This window comes from Lissotriton helveticus, chromosome 6 (genome assembly GCF_964261635.1).
Source record: "Lissotriton helveticus chromosome 6, aLisHel1.1, whole genome shotgun sequence".
Lineage (NCBI taxonomy): Eukaryota > Metazoa > Chordata > Amphibia > Caudata > Salamandridae > Lissotriton > Lissotriton helveticus.
The window spans coordinates 2,071,238,535-2,071,258,440 of NC_136067.1; the positions used below are offsets into that span (position 1 = coordinate 2,071,238,535).

Genomic DNA, 19,906 nt, shown 5'->3' on the forward strand with positions numbered 1-19,906 from the left:
CCGAGCTGCAGGAGACCTCCTCAGCAGTACTCAGGCCTGAGAGCTCTGGATTAAATCTGGAGAGGGGGCCCCTCCATTGTACTTTGCAGGGGGGGCCCCTCATCTTTCGTTACGCCACTGCTCTCCTGCTGTGCCAGGGAGAGCTGAAAAGAGGTTTGTCTTAATTTTTTCCCTATTCTGCTATCAATCAATCAATCAATCATAGCATTTGTATAGCGCGCTACTCACCCGGAAGGGTCTTAAGGCGCTTGGGGAAGGGGGTCCGCTACTGCTCGAACAGCCAGGTCTTGAGTTGTTTCCTGAAGGCGAGATGGTCCTGCGTCAGCCGGAGGTGGATGGGGAGGGAGTTCCATGTCTTGGCTGCCAGGTAGGAAAAGGATCTTCCTCCAGCGGTGGCTCTTCGGATGCGTGGTACGGCGGCGAGGGCGAGGCTTGTGGAACGTAGCTGGCGGGTGGGTGCGTAGAAGGTCAGGCGGTCGTTGAGGTACTTGGGGCCTAGGTCGTGGAGAGACTTGTGTTCGTGGGTAAGGAGCCTGAACGTGATCCTCTTGCTGACGGGGAGCCAGTGCAGGTCCCTCAGGTGGCCGGAGATGTGGCTGCATCGGTGGGTGTCCAGGATGAGTCGGGCGGAGGCGTTCTGTATGCGCTGGAGTCTTTTCTGAAGATTGGCTGTGGTTCCGGCGTAGAGGGTGTTTCCGTAGTCCAGTCGGCTGGTGACGAGTGCCTGGGTGACCGTCTTCCTGGTTTCGGTCGGGATCCAGCGGAAGATCTTTTGGAGCATGCGCAGGGTGTTGAAGCACGACGAGGAGACGGCGTTGACTTGTCTGGTCATCGAGAGGGAAGAGTTCAGGATGAAGCCCAGGTTGCGTGCGTGGTCTGTTGGCTTGGGAGCGGTGCCCAGGGCGGGAGGCCACCAGGAGTCATCCCAGGCAGAGGGCGATGATCCCAGGATGAGGACTTCCGTCTTGTCTGAGTTCAGTCTCAGGCGGCTGTTCTCCATCCACTCGGCGACGTCTTTCATCCCTTTGTGTAGGTTCGTTCTGGCGGTTGCGGGGTCTTTGGTGAGGGAGAGGATCAGCTGGGTGTCGTCGGCGTAGGAGACGATGTTGAGGTTGTGTTGGCGTGCGATGGCTGCGAGAGGGCTCATGTAGACGTAGAAGAGGGTTGGGCTGAGCGATGATCCTTGCGGTACGCCGCAGATGACTTCGGTGGCGTCGGATCGGAACGGGGGAGGCAGACTCTTTGTGTTCTTCCGGCGAGGAACGAGATGATCCACTCCAGTGCCTTTTCTTGGATCCCGATGTTGGTGAGGCGTTGAACTAGGGTGTGGTGGCAGACAGTGTCGAACGCTGCAGAGAGGTCCAGGAGGATGAGGGCCGTTGTTTCCCCGTTGTCGAGCAGGACTCGGATGTCGTCGGTGGCTGCAATGAGGGCGGTCTCGGTGCTGTGGTTGGCTCGGAAACCGGACTGCGAGGGATCGAGGGATCCGTTCTTCTCGAGGGAGGCTGCAAGCTGTCTGTTGACGGTCTTCTCGATGACTTTGGCAGGAAAAGGGAGGAGCGAGATGGGGCGGAAGTTCTTGAGGTCGGTGCGGTCCGCTGTTGGTTTCTTCAGTAGGGCGTTGAGTTCGGCATGCTTCCAGCTCTCCGGGAAGGTGGCGGTGTTGAAGGAGGAGTTGATGACGTCCCGGAGTTGGGGTGCGATGATGGAGTCGGCCTTGTTGAAGACGTGGTGGGGGCAGGGGTCGGTCGGCGATCCGGAGTGGATGGTGTTCATCGTGCGGGCTGTGTCTTCGGTGGTCACCGTGGTCCAGGTGCGGAGGGTGGCAGTGGGGGGCGTTGGTTCGACAGTCGGGTGCGTGGAAGGTGCTACGGCTTCACACCTTGCTTTTATTTTTGTTTGTAGTGTTTCAACAATGTTTGTTATGTTATGTTATGTTAGTGATTCTTGTATCGCGCGTGAATCACCCAGGGGCATCTCAGCGCTTTACCTGAAGGAGGAACCAGCCAAGTCTTTAGTTGTTTTCTGAAGGACATGTAGTTTGTGGATTCCCGCAGTGTCAATGGAAGCGAGTTCCAGTATTTTGGGGCTACGAACGAGAATGCTCTGCCACCTGTGCGGGCAAGTCGAGTCCTGGAGACATTCAAAAGGGCTAAGGAGTTGGATCTAAGGTTACGTTCATTTGAGTGCTTAGTGAGTTTATTTGTAAGGTAGGCTGGGCCCTCACCTCTGAGCGCTTTGAAGGTTAGACAGCAGATTTTGAATAAGGAGTGCCGGGGGGGCTGTCTAAGACCATTCTGGCGGCCGTGTTTTGTATTACTTGTAATTTGGAAAGAGCTGTATTTCCAACCTCTGCCAGCAGGGCATTGCCATAGTCTAGCCTGCTTCCTATCATCGCCTGCACTACCGTTCTGCGGTGTTCCAGGGGTAAGTATGGAATAATTCTATGCAGTAACCGTAGGTTGTAATAGCATGAGCCTGTAGTATTTTTTATATTTTCCTTCATGTTTAGCTTGGCGTCTAATTGTATTCCCAAGTTTTTTACAGAGGAAGATGGTGTTGGTGCTTCACCCAATTTGGGAGGCCACCAATCGGCAGTCCAAAGGTGTGTGGATTTCCCTAAGAGCATTAGCTCTGTTTTTCCCGGGTTGAGTTGTAGGCATTGTTCCCTCATCCAATCTGCGACCGCTAGCATACGTCCGTGAAACGTTGTTTCTCATCCAGGGGGTTGTTACCTATTGGAAACAGCAGCTGCGTGTCGTCGGCGTAAGAGATTGTTTCAAAGCCAAAGGATTGGATGAGTTTAGCCAAGGGGGACAGATAGACTTTAAACAGGGTGGGACTGAGGCACGATCCCTGTGGCAGCCCTTTATCTAGCAAGAATTTGTTTTTAGACATAAATGGTCCAAGCGTGGTGGTTTGCCATCTGCCCCTTAGGAAGTCTTTCAACCATTGTAGGGCGGTGCCTCCAATGCCACATTCACCTAGTCTCTCCGCTAGCCTTCGATGAGATATCGTATCAAAGGCCGCGGAGAGATCTAGGAGGACTAGGATTGCTAAACCCCCGGAATCAAGGGTGCATCTTAGAGAGTCGGTAACGGCCATCATTGCAGTTTCGGTACTAAACCCTGGGCGGAAGCCCGACTGGGAAGGGTCTAGTAAATTATTTGTTTCCAAATATTGACTTAGCTGGGTATTTATATTAGATTCCAGCAATTTCCCCAGTGGAGGTAGCAGGGATATTGGCCGGTAGTTACTCAACTGCAATGGGTCTGCGGTAGGCTTCTTCAGGATAGGCCGGACAGACGCCTCTTTCCAGGCCCCTGGAATGAGGCCTGTTTCAATTGATATATTGAAAATTCGTTTGACGGCTGGGGCACAGACCGAAGATACAAGAGCCATTGTACTGGGCGGGCAGATGTCCTGTGGGGTTCCTGATTTAGCTGCTGATAGCAGTTTTGTCGTCTCCAGGAGAGAGATGCGCTTAAAATGGTTAAGCGAGGCTCCGCTGGGAACAAAAGAGATGCCTAACTTTTTTTCCTGTATCACATCTGTATCTTGATCCAAGAAATTTGAATAGATTTTTTCAATTTTTTCATGAAAAAAGTGTGCAATGGAATCGCATAGATCCTGTGATTCAACTGGTACTTGTTTACATACTAAGGGTGAAGAAAAGTTTCTAACAATATTAAAAAGGGCTTTGGACGAGTTCTTAGAGTTTTCTATCTGATTTTGGATATGGACGCATCGAGCCTTTTTTATTTCAAGATAATAATGGGCTAGTGCACCCTTGTATATGGTCCTGTCTCCTTGTAGTTTTCCCTTCCTCCACTTTCTTTCGAGAGCTCTACATGTTGTTCTTAGGTACCTGAGTTCCTCTGTGTACCAAGGGGCCGAGGGTCCCCTTGGCAGTAATGCGGCCTTTTTTTGTGGGATCACTAAGTCCAAGGTTTTAGTTAGGGCTGAGTTGAAACTGTCTAGCATGGCTGAGGGATCTTTATCCACAAGTTCCATTTTTATGACTAGATCTATATAAGGTTTGGTAAAACTATCTATCTTCAGTTTGTGCCAAGGTCTTTTATACTGTCCTTGCGGGTATGGGGGATTGACCTTATTTCTTGGCCCTACTTGAAATTGGTGGGAAAATTGGACTAGATAATGGTCTGACCAAATAAGCGGCTGTGGCTGCTGTACTTCCAGCAGTTGTGAATTGGTGAATATGAGGTCTAAGGTGTGGCCTGCCGAATGTGTAGGACCTATTACCATCTGTCTAAGTCCCATATTGTTCAGATAACTTCTGGGTTGTCTTTCATTTCACCATGAAAGTTAAAATCGCCCAATAACATGAAATTATTGGAGGTAATGGCCTGCATGGCAATAATTTCTGTCAGGGCCGTGGTAAAGTTGAGTTTCGATTTGGGGCCTGGTGGTCGATAGAGCAGGGCCCCATCACATGAGACTGTCGGGGACACTTGTACCCTGAACATACCTAGTTCCATCGTATCATTGTTTATAGACGATGTCCATTGGACTTTGAGTTTCTTTTTGAAAGCAATACCTAGGCCGCCTCCCACTTTTTTCTTTCTATCAAGTTGGATAAAATTATAATCTGCGGGGATGGCTAGATTAACCGCGGGTATGTTAGTGAGGTTGAGCCATGTCTCTGTGAGGAAGCATAGGTCCGGTGAGAGAGTGTTAATCAAATCCCATATCTCTATCGCGTGCTTCGCGAGAGACCAAACATTGCACAGAATATGGGTAAGGGTCAACTGGCAGACCGTGGAGTCCACTCTGGGAAACATCCTACTTGGGGGTTCCCCTTGCATGCTTTGGAAGTGACAAGAGTTGCACGACAATGGTCCCTCCAACAGGATAGGGAAGGTACAACAGCTTGTCTCCTCCTTAGTCGAACTGTTTGGCATATTTCGCCCAATGGATCGGAGAGTGTCTCCTGAATACGAATGGGATTCTAAAACATTCAGCATAGGTGATGGTATCTTTGCATCATCACCCGCCTCCCGTCGCGATCTGGCGCGGACGGGCGCAGACGGGCTTGCCTTTGGCGCGCCTTCGGCACGCCGCCGGCGCGCCCGCTGCACCCGTCCACTTCGCGTCCGGTCAGGTGTCATCCTTATATAGGGCCGACTGGTGGGGTCCCGAGCAACTAGTGCGCCGACCCTGCACCCTCCCTAAGATGGCGTCTCCCTTTTGCCCGGTCCTTCCTAGTCTCCCTCCGGCACCTGAATCGGCAGAGACGGGGAAACGGGAGGATGGGGGCTAACAGGGGCACACAAGTAATACAGGTAGGACAAATATTAAGATCGTGACAAGCTGGGGAGCAGTACAATTTTTTTAAAAGAGAAACGGCGAATCAAGTAATCTGATTCCCTAAAACACAGAATATTTTTAAAATTTCACGCAGTAATACGGGTCCCGGCTTTCCGCCTCAGGTTACCCTTCAAGCACTGGCATGGTTCGAACTGGCTCTTTTATAGCCTAAACCGAGGGGGTCCCGAGCATCTAGTGCGCCGACCCTGCACCCTCCCTAAGATGGCGTCTCCCTTTTGCCCAGTCCTTCCTAGTCTCCCTCCGGCGCCTGAATTGGCAGAGATGGGGAAACGGGAGGATGGGGGCTAACAGGGGCACACAAGTAATACAGGTAGGACAAATATTAAGATCGTGACAAGCTGGGGAGCAGTAAAAAATTTTAAAAGAGAAATGGCGAATCACGTAATCTGATTCCCTAAAACACAGAATATTATTAAAATTTCACGCAGTAATACGGGTCCCGGCTTTCCGCCTAAGGTTACCCTTCAAGCACTGGCATGGTTCGAACTGCCTCTTTTATAGCCTAAACCAAGTGGGGTCCCGAGCAACTAGTTCGCCGACCCTGCACCCTCCCTAAGATGGCGTCTCCCTTTTGCCCGGTCCTTCCTAGTCTCCCTCCGGCGCCTGAATCGGCAGAGACGGAGAAACGGGAGGATGGGGGCTAACAGGGGTACACAAGTAATACAGGTAGGACAAATATTAAGATCGTGACAAGCTGGGGAGCAGTACAATTTCTTTAAAAGAGAAACGGCGAATCACGTAATCTGATTCCCTAAAACACAGAATATTATTAAAATTTCACGCAGTAATACGGGTCCCGGCTTTACGCCTAAGGTTACCCTTCAAGCACTGGCATGGTTCGAACTGCCTCTTTTATAGCCTAAACCAAGTGGGGTCCCGAGCAACTAGTTCGCCGACCCTGCACCCTCCCTAAGATGGCGTCTCCCTTTTGCCCGGTCCTTCCTAGTCTCCCTCCGGCGCCTGAATCGGCAGAGACGGAGAAACGGGAGGATGGGGGCTAACAGGGGCACACAAGTAATACAGGTAGGACAAATATTAAGATCGTGACAAGCTGGGGAGCAGTACAATTTCTTTAAAAGAGAAACGGCGAATCACGTAATCTGATTCCCTAAAACACAGAATATTATTAAAATTTCACGCAGTAATACGGGTCCCGGCTTTCCGCCTCAGGTTACCCTTCAAGAAAGGATTGCAGATTAAGTGATTTGCCCAGAATCACAGGATGTTGAGCTGACGCTACAACTCAAACCTGGTTCCGGTGCACAAAAGTCAGCAATGCTGGCCGTATGACACATCCTTTCCCCTATAAAATATATAAAACTCAAATGCTGGGAAATGCAATGAAAAGAGGAGAAGCAAAGAAAGAGCCATCCAAGAAATGGCGTTTACCTGTGTGTGTCCATCGATGCAACGCCGCTGCGATGAATCGTGTCATGTTGTATTAGTCACGCCGTGGGGCAGAGTATAACAGTTCATGATTGATACCAGTCAACATACAAGGTTCATGGAGATTCCTTTGCTTGGGTTTCTGGAGAGAAGGTGAGCCAACATTTTTAATAGCTGCACTCAGCTATAAGGGCCACACAGAGAGCAGAAAACACAACCATGCTAGTATTGAATATCAGAGTATCGAAGCACACATGTCCTATCACACCATTTACAACATGCTGTACAATGTCGGCGTCATAAATACGTTGTTTTTCTTTGTGAAAATTTCCATAATACACAGTTTCCATACATATGCATGGCGTTCCAGAATTTATTTTAAATTAGTCCACGCTTGAGAACATGAGTAGCCCCGCATGCACTGAAAGTGAAAGGGAGAGCGCGTCAGAACTCCAGGGTGGCGCATGAGTGCAGCACTGCCGCATATAGACTGGTGCTCATGAATGTAAACAAATAGGCTAAACAAAGCAGACGGAGTGGAGCTCAATGTGAAGTATTTTAACATGAGATGCAGCACTGAAGCAGCATAACTAAAAATAAAGAGCAGCATGCCAAGTTGCAAGAATGATAATGATACCACAAACAATGTAGCCCCTTGTACACAATACCATCATGTATTTAAAAAAAAATCCTCCCAACCAGCGCAAAAGCAATAAAAGCGTGAAGAAACTGTACTTAGTTGGAGCTTATGAACGAAAAAAGGGCTGTAGAATCAATTAGGAAGCAGCAAAGAAGACTGACACTGGAATCAGGCTATTGCAAGCAGCAGGCAGGATTTTACTCCTTATAGTCAATACAACATGTCTTCCAGATAGCGCATGGACGCTGCCAGGCTCGACCTAAAAATTGGGCCAAGCCAGTGGTTTTTCCACTCACCTCTGTCACAGATGAATTTTGTGGTATTTCCCCTGAAATGGGTCATGGGACTTGTGAAATACTAGCTGTGCTCTTGACTCCTTCTTGCGTGAAAACTATGTTAGAGTGATAACTTGGCTGGAGGCGTGACTGCCGACATGAAAAAGACTCCCTTTGCTGCTATAGGTAAAATGGCTGTGCTTCCCAAATTGTTTATATTTATTTGGCAACATCCATATCCCGCAAAATTGGCAATCCCTTAAGGGACTACAATCCAGTCTGATCAGACCGGCATAAGGGGAGTAGGGAGACAGCTGAGAGTGGTATGTTATGCAGATTTGTAGAGTGCACTTTTACCCGTTGGTGTATCCTGGTGCTGATCAATGGCCCAGTGGGACAGTACCAATACCAGGTCTTCAGCTGCTTGAGGAATTAAAGAAGTGATGAGAAGGGTCTTATGTGTAGCAGCAGGTACCTTGCTTTAGAAGTGATGCAGGAGAAGGCTTGACTACCGGAACTAGCTTTCTGTAAGGAAGTGATTTGTCCAAGTAGGAGCCTGGATGAGCGGAGGTGTCTCAAATGTGTTTATTTGTGTTTTATAGAGTGCAAACTTGACCCATTAGGGTATCAGAGCACTTTACAGGATTCATAAGATGTATACAAGAGACTTCGAGGGGGGTGGGGGATACATTTGGGGGTAACATCAAAGTGACCTTGGCCCGAAGGATATCAGAGAGCTTTACAGTATTCACAAATTGTAAACAAGAGGATTAGTGGGAGTGGGGGGGGGGACATTTGGGATAAACACAGGAAAAACAGTTTACGAGAAACAAAGATCCGAGGGTGGGGTGCTCGGAGGTACCGGGTTGATGGCAACAGGGTAGACCAGTGAGAGGTAGTAGTCGAAAGTAACTGGAACCGGGACAAGGTCACTGAGGTGATTTCAAGTCAATATGTAGGAGAGGAATTTGCCCATCAGGAAAGTTTTTGCATCCTTTTTTAAACGAGCCAGAGATGGAGTTCTTCTAATGGCGGGCAGGAGTGAGTTCCATATTCTTGGTGCAGCCCCAGAGAAGGCCCGATTGTAAGCTTTTTTTTCGCAAGCATGCTGGTTGGAGCAAAAGGTCTCTGGCGGAATGGGAGTATCTGGCTCCTCCGGATATCACAAGATTTCTGGGCAAGAAATGCCAGGGAGTTTGAGTAAAGGGCCTTGTGCGTGATGAATGCAAATTTAAGTTGCATTCTGACCTGAAAGAGGAAGCTAGTTCAGAGCTTTCAGGTGTGAAGAAATGTGGTTGAATTTCCTTGAGCCTGTTAGGATTCTGGCGGCCGCATTGAAGCATGCTTTCAGAGGGGCCAGAGAGGTCTTGGGTTAACCTGAGAGGGTAGAGCAGCCATGTTCCAGTCTCGAAATGGCAAGAGCCTAGACTGCCATTTTCAGGTCGGGAGTGTCGAGGAAAGGTTTCAGTTTCCTTAGGTAGTTCAGGTGAAATCTGGCTGATTTGGCCATCGAGTTGAAGTGGTCACACATGTTCAAACTGCAGTCATCGGTTATTCCAAGGGATCTGGTAGAATCCACTATGGTTGCTGGGCAGTTTAAAGGTTAATCAAAGCAGTTTGTGTGGTTTATGAGAGAAGAGTGCAATGGGAGGAGCCCACTCCATTGACCAGGGTGATATGTGTGCATCCAATCTTTAACAATTTTGTTAATGTGCTTAAGTGCAATATTCACATATTTGCTCCCTTTCAACTACATGTGACGACTGAAGAAGACAATGCTACCCCCTGTCCTTCCAACACTCATGTGTGCTTGAATGCCAGACATTGACAGAATTAAACTAATAATAGACGAAATAGGCACAACATCAAATAAGTATGAAGATATGCAGCAATGCCTGGTTTCTCTGTTTTCTCAGCTATACAAAGAGGAGGTGGTCCCTGACATTGATTGCATTCAAGAGTGGCTGAAAAGTAAAAATTTGCCGAGATTGACTAATGATAGTCAAGAGACACTAGGAAGACCTATTAGAGAGGAAGAGATTAAGCTGCATCTTACTAAGATCAAAAACAATAAGGCTGCGGGGACGGATGCACTTCCTGGGGAAGTCTATAAAATCCTTGATGAAGCAATCATATCGAGACTCCTTGAGCTTTTTAATTATATCTACGTAGAGAGGGGGAAATACCCCCATCTTGGAAAGAAGCAACAATTGTTCTTATATTAAAACATGGTAAGAACCCACTGAAGGCAGACTCCTACAGGCCAATTTCCCTGCTAAACGCAGATTATAAGATCTTTACTAGTGTTTTGGCAGGGAGATTGGTCAAGGTGATCCCCCAGGTAATAGGAGAGAATCAGAAGGGGTTTATACCAGGTAGGCACATACAGGAACAGACATTACAATTAATAGGGTGTATAGACTTGGCGGTTGCAAGGGCAGAACCGCTCGCAGTAGCAGCATATGATGCAGCTAAGGCGTTTGACCGCGTCAGTTGGACTTTCATCTGGGAAACCCTTAGAGCTATGGGATTCGGTCCACTGCTTATAAGATCATTAGTAAAATGCTACGATGGTGCATCAGCTACTATTCTCCTAAATGGGATATCAACTCCTAGGTTTGCAATAAGGAGGGGCACACGACAAGGGTGCCCCATTTCACCCCTATTATTTAACATATATATTGAACCGCTGGCGCAAATGCTCAGGTTGGATAATCAAATAACCCCCTTTCGGGTTCAAGATCTAAATATTAAACTCTCTCTTTATGCGGATGATTTGTTAGTATACACTAGCAATCCTACAGAGGTCTTCCCGAAAGTTGAACACTCTTTAAGTGAGTTTGGAAGACTCTCTGGATACGCAGTTAACACTCTTAAGACTGAGATAATGTGCTGGGGGGTTGAAGGATGGGAGAGGCGAGGTGGACCGGGTTTTAAATACTTGGGAATCAATATAGAGCAAGACCTGGGGAATATCCCCTTGATCAATCTGAATAGAGTAGCAAAGGAAATCGATCACCTCTTTCTTAGATGGAGAAACCTCCAACTAACAATATATGGTCCAATTAATATAGTCAAGATGGTAATCTTACCAAAACTAACATATCTTTTTAGTGCTATCCCTCTCGAGTTTCCTTCTAAACTTCTTGGGAAAATTCAAAGTAAGATCGGTAGTTTTATATGGGCCAATAAGAGCGCCAGATTATCCTGGAAGAAGTTGAAGAGGAGGTTACTTAAAGGGGGACTTGCACTACCGGATAATTTTTGTTACTGCCTTACTTTTCAATTTAAAAACATCCGTAGTCTGTTGTCTAGCCTTATCGATAATAATTGGGGAGGATCTTGAAGGCTATGGCAACTTACGAGGGGGCGGAGCTGGGTTCCTGTACAAATTTGGAGCTACAAGGTTCTTTAAGAAAGTTCGCCTAAAGGTGATTCGGGCTGCACTTAATTCATGGCATAATCTGAAAACTAAGTGGGGGATAAAATATTACTCAGACTTTGCCCCAATCTGGGATTCCCCTGGATTACCTGATTGTCTGAAGGATAGTCTGGCGGTCCCGATAGAACGTGCAGGCATGCGTATATGGTCTGAAATAATATCTGCAGATGGAGTCCTCCCCTGGGAGGTTCTGAAAGCAAGGATTGGGGATTCCTTCTCACGATTTAAATTTTTACAATTATGTTCCTGGTATACTGCAGAAAAGAACAACATTGGAGGGAACTGGGAAATAGAGCTCAAACTTCAAAACCCCACCCTATTTAAAAAGGAGGTCGAGATATGGTACAGGAGCCTATTAGATAGAGAAGACATTGAACTTCCCCTACCTCATCTGGTGTGGAGGACATCAATATTAGCAAATGACGCCGCAGACTTTTACCTTCCATCTATTGTAAACCTCTGTAAGTTTGTTAAGTCAGCCTCTTTGAAGAAAAACCATTTCTTTACTATTATTAGGCTATATTATCCCCCTTGTAGAGTCGCTAAGTGTGTTAGTAATCCACCCCCTAGGTGCCCTTAATGTGGTATGCTTAAGGCAGATGATCTGCATATGTTTTTTGAATGTGTCCAACTTAAAAGTTACTGGCAGAATATAGAGTTGGCATTAACGGGTATATTTGGCCGCAAGGTCAATTTAGACCCAGCACTGATTATTTTTGGTTTAAATCCCTCACTGGATAACTATATACCTAGAGCACATATTGGACTTTTTCTAAATTTGATCTTGTTGGCCCGTAGGGAGTTATGCATATTATGGAAAGATCCAGGTGCCCCGACGTATAAGAAGTGGCTCCGGGGCGCATTCGCAATGGCAAGGCTTGACCGAGTAGAAGGCAAAATTTGGGCGCCCTTGGTGTGCTGGGTAAAGACACTAAGGTTGGTTTAAGATCGTCCAAGGATTACACCAAGCCTCGTACAAAGAAGCAGGCCTGGCGGCTGGTAGCGAATGCAGGAACATGGACCCAGGGTGCCCAGGATCAATGGGGTCTAGTATGTTGCGATTGCAGACGCTTACGGTGATATGAGGACGAAAAAAAGAAAAGAATTAAGTTAATGGGCGTCCACCTTGTAGTCCCATAAAGACATTACCATAGAGGAAGGGCTGCCGCCTGATTATCCACATTATACACGATCTATGAAGTTCGTTGTTGTTTCATGCAGTGTGGGACGCTCCTGGGCGGAGAACGGGACTAGACAGGGCCCGTCTTCACCCACCATAGCCCAGAGGAGCCTGGGCTGGGCTACCCTCCTTGGCCCCAGTTTTGTGTAACATATTACTGGATAGTGATTGTTTACTGGAGTCAGAATCTGTGAATACAATGAGTACGTGGAAAATGCAAGGGCTAAGAATGTGGCCTCTTGGAATCCATGAAGCTCCACTCTCCACTCTTTTTTGATACAAGCTCTGGGAGTGCTGGTCAAAGAGATATCATTGGCCGAACAACCGTTATCTGTGGATTTGAGTGATTTTGCTCAGAGTCATTAAGGGCCCATTGGTGATTCTGAGGGAATAGCTGCAGGAGGAATCGAGATTGAAATAGTGCAGAATAGCACACCAACTGAGGCTGTAACCAGTGAGGTATGCCTATCAGCTCACCATGTTAAGACTAACAAAATCAAACAACCTGCTTCAAACATTTTAAAAACAGCAGGGCTGCAAAGGCGTCAGCTCCAGTTAACAAACGCCCCACCAGAGCGTGGCTTAGCGAATCTAGACAGCCTGGTGCCGGGCCTGGCCCTGCAAGTGCTGCTATCACTTCTGGTCCGAGATGGGATCATGTATTTGTTCAAATCCAGCACGCTCTGTCAACAAGCCTCTGCCCAATTCTGGATAGGCCTGGTAAATTGGAAGCTGTTGTGATCAAACTTTTTAATATTCATGCTAAGACAAGTAGTCATCTCTGCCCAAACCAAGCATTGGTAGAGACTGCTACCAGGCCACAAGTTTGGACCTTGAATTCCATTAATTCATCAGGTATGGTACAGGAGAATCTATCTTAGCCTTGCTTTGGTGCACACCATCTCAATGTTCCATCAAAATAAGGAATAATGATCTGCCTAGTGGCCAGTCACCCCGAGGAGAGTTATAACCAGAGAAACAGCCGAGCCAGCAGTACGTCAGCCTACTCGCCCTTCCAAACCTAATATAGCACTACCTCCAGATTGTTGTCCATATGTGGCTATGTTGACAGATGTTCCCCATCTGAACAACAACAAAGATGAATCGACTTTTGAACTAAAGAATAAAGTTTGTCATTGGTTATCTCAATATACAGATTTTATGCCACATAAATACAAGGATATCCTCTTGGTAAGAAGGGTTGGATGGATTGGTCCACCTGTTAAAACCAAGAGCAGGGAGTGTGTTGTAATTAAATGTAGACATCTGAGGCTTGCAGAGAGACAATTTTATTGTGGTACTACTGAAGAAATAGTGGCAGTTAGGTAGGCTCTATCACTGCACCACCTAATATAGTTACATATATGTTTCTTAGCACCAGTATTGCCCTCCTCAAATGACCATCTGCCAAATGGGCATGAACCATACATGAAGGAACATAAGAGATGAGAGGCAGCACATAAACAAGGAAAATCAATTTAACATCACTTTAACTGTTGAAATAATTTCCAAAATTATCCATAGTGTCCAATGTTGCTTGAATGCTTCTTTTTTATTTCTTCTCTTTTAATCTTGAAAGTGTGACACAACCAACGCGTTTGCGCCTCAGACACGGGCTTCTTCAGGGCACAAACAGAGTCTTGTGCTGATAACAATATAGTTTTAAGCAGCAAGGTCATATCAGAGTCCCAGATCCTTCACTGCCCACTTCTTGCATTTAAACCAATATTGTATATGCAGCATTTAGCGAACCAACGTTTAACTCGGTTCGCACAAGCGGATAATAAATTCTGGAAGCAGTAATCCCAGCCTGATAATTACTTGAGAAAGAGTGTTCGAGAGAGTCAGAATCCTTGTTTATCAGCAGCGGAGGATCTGGGACTCTGATATGACCTTGTCTATTACCATAGAAAATTATTCGGAAAATATCACCACATACTCTATCAGTGAAGTTGTTCTCCTATTAGTAAATGTGCTTTTAGCAGGGCACTCACTAAAGGACCTCCCATTTATAACTGACAGATTAAGTCCATTTAAGGCACAGCCTAATTTCTTACCAAAAAAGGTGGTTTTCCCTTTACAAAATACTTGACCAGGAATACCCAGAAGTCTTTTCAAATCAAGCTACTTCTCGTCGTGGTTTGCTGATGTTGGGATTTTTGTATTAAAATCTTCTTAAAGTTTAATGGAGGCCTGCGGATATCTAAATCTGATTGCCTCAACTCAGTGAATCGGTTTGAATCATTCTTGTCCTTGCATCTTGTTGGGCAAGAGCTGTACATTTACAATAACTAGCATTGTCCTCCAACTTTGAAGGTTCTTTACTATTAGGCACAACGATTGTTAGGAAGGTGGACAACTCCTTGAACACTCCATAGCTTTTATGACAATCTGGGCTGTGAATAGAGTTAGTACGCCACCCCTTGGATGGCAGTGTACGGCATGAGGGCTACAATCCTTTGGTGCAACCATCACATTCTTGGTGTAATTATGATGTGTAGAGGTCAATGCTATAAATATGTTCCCCATCAGTTGGGCTACAGACCCTCGCCGGCCTCATCTCTGCTTCCGCAGTCCCACATTCCAAGTGGATTTAAGCTGCTACTGGGTGTTACTGGTGAGGAGCCGCCCTGCCAACCAATCTCATTTCAGCCAGTGACGTGTTGAATGCAGTGGCACAACAAAACTTGAGGGCCCCCCTGCAAAGTACAAGGAGGGGGATGCCCAGGATGCTGGGGTTCTCAGATGCCACCCGTGCACAGTGCAGGAGGGGCCCCCCTGGTCCTCACCCCCCACCCCCAGGGGCTGCGAGGGCTTTTGTTACCACACTGGTTATATACAAGAAAATAGTAGAATGCCTACAAGGACTCTATCACGAAAATCCGCAGTGCCTGTTCTAGCAAATAAGTAATCAGCAGTGGTCTTGACTCTTTTGCACTGGATCGCCATTTTGTGTCCCGTGTGTTGTGTCCTTGCACAGGACGCTATTCAGTAACCACAGTGCAGCAATGTATACTGCAAATGTATCGTCTTTGTTAAGGAAGATTCATGGAACCACTACTCACTCTCCACTATGTGGTTAGGACACTTTATGTTAGTTTCTAGACAGTTTAGTTAGCAAATCTGTTCAGCAGACATTATCAGTGTCCTGATCATTTGATACATATAGATGTGAATTCTTGATGAATGTGAAAGGGAGGCTGCCTGACAGAAAGAGGCAACTGAACTGGGACACATGAGTCAGAAACATTCCTCTAGACCGTTTTAAGAAATATGGTAAATGGCATGAAATATAAAGGCAAGCGACAATAATGAGTTTCCGATAAATTGTATACGTTTTTGGTATCATTGAAATACCTCTGAGTATGCTAAATGTTTGTAAGTGAGGTTTTTTATTCTCTTCATGCTCTGTATCAGAACTTGTTCTGATGTCTTATCATAAAAAAGGTGCTGTCATCGACACCTGTGTCACCACGTTTGTCTCATTATATTTCATTCCTTTACTTAATCCCTTACACAGTATAATTAGTTACCACATTTTCATTATTTAAATTTCTCAAATAAAATTCAGCTTTATGCTGTTGGTTCACATTTTACGTGAGTCTAATAAAGCATTTTGATTTTACTCTCCTTGGGCCATATGTATCAAGCAAATTCGCATTCGCAAAGGCCGAAATTCGCAGAATTTCAGCCTTTGCGAATGCGAATTTGCTAAATGGAATGTATTAAGCAAAATGTGGCGCAAAATAAGGAATCGCTAAATTTGCGATTCCTTATTTTGCGATTGCATTTAAGGAATCACAAAATTTGTGATTCCTTAAATGCAATGTATGAAGCAAAAAACAATTGCTAATTGTCCCTAAGGAATCGCAAATTACCACCAACTTCATTAGCAAATTTCTTGAAAAATGCCAATTTTGGCATTTTTCAAAGTGCCATGTGATGCACATACATGCCCTTAGGGCATGTATGTGCACCACATGTGCACCCATGCTTATTTCAGGGGTGCAACAGGGTGTCCTTTGGACACCCCTGCACCCTTGAAATTATTCTCAATTTGCGATTAGCAAATTGAGAATTGCAAATTCAGAATAATTTCACATTCATTCCTATGGGCCTCCTGGCCCATAGAAATGAATGGGAAATTATTCCTTAATTAAGGAATTTTAAGAATTCGCTAAAAAATATCGAATTTCTACATACATACCATTTTGCGATTTCTAAATAGTGATTCCTTAAAAATCGCTATTAAGAAATCACAAAAGGGTATGTTGATACATATGGCCCCTTATCTCCTTATCCTGCGCACTTTACATTTTTTTTAGACATACTTCCTTACCACATTCCTCCATAGGTTTCTTCTCCCAGCTCACCTTCCCTCCTTCCTAGTTGTATAGGTGCCTTCATGACTGCATAATCATACCCTTTCATACCTTCCCCCTTCGTCGGAGTGCCCGGTAAAACTCTCTTCTAATTCACAACTCAAGACCAAAATAGGACACCTGGGAACCCATATAATTCTGCTTGCGGGGACAACCTCTTGCCTGATATACTGTATAGCACCTATCTTTAGAGTCCCTTGTATCACTCACACCTCCTCTAAGGTGCTGGGAATTACCTCATGCTGCTTGCTGCTGTCACTACTTTTTCCATCAGTGCTCCTATCCTACAACAGACTCATACTCTTTCTTTTAATTTCTAAACTCTCCTGAAAATATTACACCTAACTTGCTATCCTTGAACCCTCCTATGCAAACACCTTTATGTAAATGATGTGCCCTGTTCGAAAAAAGAATGTAAAAGTATGGATGGGGAGTTACATCTCCGCTTGAATATATTAGAACTTTTATCCCATTCACAAACATTCCCAGGAGTCCACCTGGAAAGCTGTGGCAGGAAAGCCATGTGGCATCACCTTGGGGCTCCTATTACCTCAGAGGGGCATTCTACATAGCCTTACTCTCTGCCCTGGGTGAAAGGTGTCTCCTCTGCCTTCACACACGTTTGCCTGTGGAGAAACCCCTTTCCCTACACCTGCACCATATTTGGGGATGGTCCATTCCCCTTCCCATCCTGGAAGAGGATTTCCTATAGGCTTTTACTGAAATACATTTTTGACCACTTCCACGGTGGGAATGGGTCAGATCATACTTTGGGAATGCCCACAAATGTACGTGTTTGTGGACGTTTCCAAACTTGCAACTAGGACTTGGGAGGCCCCCTTCATCTCTTTTTGCTTAATTAAGAAAATTACTTAATGCATGTTATTTTATTTTTCCTAAATTAAGAGTTTATTTGGTTTGTGACACAGCCTTAAATAACCCTCTGCAAATACCCAACTTTGCATGTGTTCTTATTATACCTCTTCTTTTAAAGCCGGCCACTAGTGTGTTGATCATTCCAATGTGTAAGTGTCTGTGCATGAAGAGTTTTATACTGGGGCCTCGTTTACAAGCCCATTGCACCGCTTTTTTAGACGCGGCGCAAAGAGCCTGCCCATATTTACAGGCCACGTAAGGTCACCATGCATGACTTTTCATGGCCTTGTAAATATGCACCCCTCTTGTGTATTACTCTGCGTGAAAGGGGCATTCCATGAGTGTTGCTGTGGGTGTTCCATGCAGCATCCATGGAACCTGACACACTCCTAGATTTACAAATTGTCATAAACCTGGGAATTCCGAGGCATAGGAGTGGCGAGGCATAGGAGTGGTGAGGCATAGGAGTGGCGAGGCATAGGAGTGGCGAGGCATAGGAGTGGCGAGGCATAGGAGTGGCGAGGCATAGGAGTGGCGAGGCATAGGAGTGGCGCAAAAAGGAGAAATACTTTTATTTCTCCTAATTTGTTCCTCTTTCTATGCGTGCTGCATGTGATGACAAAAGGAAGTTTTTTGTGTAGCCACTGACTGTTCGTTGATCAAATATCACCATTGTTATGTTATATAATATCACTTCAGAGTTGAGTGATTTTCCTCTTCAATGTTTTTCTGTCTATTTCTTGTTTGTCCACTTTGCTATTAGCATGTGGTTGAATTGAGTGTGACTGTAGACATTATTGGAGTATGTGTGTGAATTGATATGTACTATTTTTGGGATTGTATGGCTTTGAATAATATATCTGAATAAATGCTTTTGTACCCAATTTTCAGATTTGTGTTGCCCCTCTATATTTGTGTACGTTTTACTATGTTGAAGATTAATAAATGTGAGTGGCCCTAGGTTCTCTACATTTAGAAAAAAGGTAAATACCACCAATGATTGTTTTTGTGCAGGAAGATTTCCTTCCTGCGCAAAAACAATCGTCCCCACAGCGCAGTCACCCTTGTAACATGACGCAAGGGTACCTGCGCTAGTGCATGCAGCCAATTGTGTGCCAGCACTGGGGCAAGCACACCTGTGCTTTTAAAATGATGTATCTCTGAGCAGCTAAATGGCTTGTGGTGCAGCGCTGCATCACTTTGTTGTAAATGAGACCCTGGGATTCTACTGTGGTTTGTGTTGTCTGTGCACATATAGTGATTTGTGTCACTCACTGTGTTCTTGTTTGTTTCCCTATTTACCATTGCAGCCTGAATCCAGTCTGACATGAAGCTCCTGCTCTACCCCTGGCATCTGAAGGAATGTGGTCCCTCGCCTCCTGCTCCTCCATCACTATGACAACAGAGTCTCCTTCCTTAGTGTGTTACCCTTGGGATATTGAGGCTGGCTCTGTTTTACTCTCCGCTTGCACTGCTTCATAGATTGAAACTCTGGAGGAATGATGATACATTTAGTATCAAATATTATCCTTTGGTTCACTGTATCAAACATATAGCAAACTTCATTGATAAATATTGTCTTATGCAAACATCCACGTGAGTTGAAATGCTATACAATCCATACCATTATTATTATACATTGTTATTATTGAACATCAAGAAAGTTTGTCATTCTAGTGAATCTTCCATCCACTTCAGTGTCTTGTTTCCCTCTGACTTTATTACTTAGTGTAGAAGCAATGCCTTGATGGAGGTGTTCACCCAGCACTATAAATGGATGAATATTGCAATGCACCATAAATAAAGCTCTTAAAACATTACAACTTGTTTGGCTTTAGTTCATGAAATCCACTGCACTTTGATTCACAGTCAATGTCATCATCCTTTGATTAAGTAAAACATTATTTTTATATGTTTTGTTTACACAACCTCAGGTCTGTTGTAGTAAAGGATTATTCACTTCCCAAAGCCTGTGGTGTGTAAACTCACAGCCTTTCCAAAGAGAAAACCCAGAAAGGAATGCACTGAAGTGGCCAAAGTTTCACCCACAGCAGAAATAGTGTAATTCCCTGAAGAACAGTGAGCCATAGATAAGACTTGCAGTAATAACATTTATTGTGCAGCATGTTGTTATGGTTACAGTTTCCATTACATTTCCTCAATAACGTAGGTACATCATGTATCTATCAGACATTGTACAATTTATAACGCATAAACCATTTCTTTATTACTCATCCTCGTCTGAGACCGGACCCATTGTTGGAGGGGTGCATATACCTTCCCTAAAGGTAATCCATTTACCCCACATTCTCTCCCATTTTTTAGGGAATCCTCTGTGGAAATACGTAGCTGTTTTGGCCCCCATGGCCATATCCA

General features: G+C 45.3%; 1 long non-coding RNA gene across 1 annotated transcript in view; it reads left to right on the forward strand.

Moving 5' to 3' along the window:
• Nucleotides 1-19,347, forward strand: part of LOC144764013 (uncharacterized) — a 107,634-nt gene extending 88,287 nt beyond the window's left edge. Inside the window, exon 3 of the long non-coding RNA XR_013596294.1 lies at nt 18,841-19,347. This is a non-coding gene — a long non-coding RNA (uncharacterized LOC144764013). The remainder of the gene's footprint in view (nt 1-18,840) is intronic.
• Nucleotides 19,348-19,906: the final 559 nt, after the last annotated feature.